This window comes from Brassica oleracea, chromosome C8, assembly GCF_000695525.1.
Source record: "Brassica oleracea var. oleracea cultivar TO1000 chromosome C8, BOL, whole genome shotgun sequence".
NCBI classification, from domain to species: Eukaryota; Viridiplantae; Streptophyta; class Magnoliopsida; order Brassicales; family Brassicaceae; genus Brassica; species Brassica oleracea.
Window position 1 is genome coordinate 6867433 of NC_027755.1, and position 649 is coordinate 6868081.

Below are 649 nucleotides of genomic sequence, written 5' to 3' on the forward strand. Positions count from 1 at the left end.
TGTATACTCTGACTAGAGAAGCGATGCACTGGCTTAAGCAGCTACTCACAGGATCTCTAAAATCCTGGACCGACATCAAGAATGCTTTCTTGAGAAACTTCTTTGATGAGGCACGCGCTGAAGACTTGTGGAGCAAAATTGCTACATTCGCGCAGGAAACTGGGGAGTCTTTCAAAGATGCGTGGATCAGATTCAAGTTCTTCCAGCGAGACTGTCCGCACCACGGATTCAATGAAGTGCAACTTCTGAGCACTTTCTTCAGAGGTATCACCTTGAGGTATCAGATGGCTCTTGATACAGCTAGTGAGGGAAACTTCAACACCAGGAATCCGGTGGAGGCTATGAGACTGATAGAAAATATAGCAAACAGCAGCAGCACCAAGAACACTGACTTTGAGAGGAAGAAGTCTGTTGCATCCGTAGGGAAGGGACAGATGGACGAAGTTAGAGCGAAGTTAGATGTAGTTCATGAGCTTCTTAGGAAGCAGGTCTGCTCAGATGAAGAAGAAGTAGTTGTAGACAATGAAGGAGAAGAAGATGTGAACTACATTGGAGGAACTGGATTTCAGAGGTCTGGAAACAAGGGTGGAAACATAAACTTCTATGGCAATGGTCAGAGGAGTAACCAGAGTTCACAGTTCCAGAAACC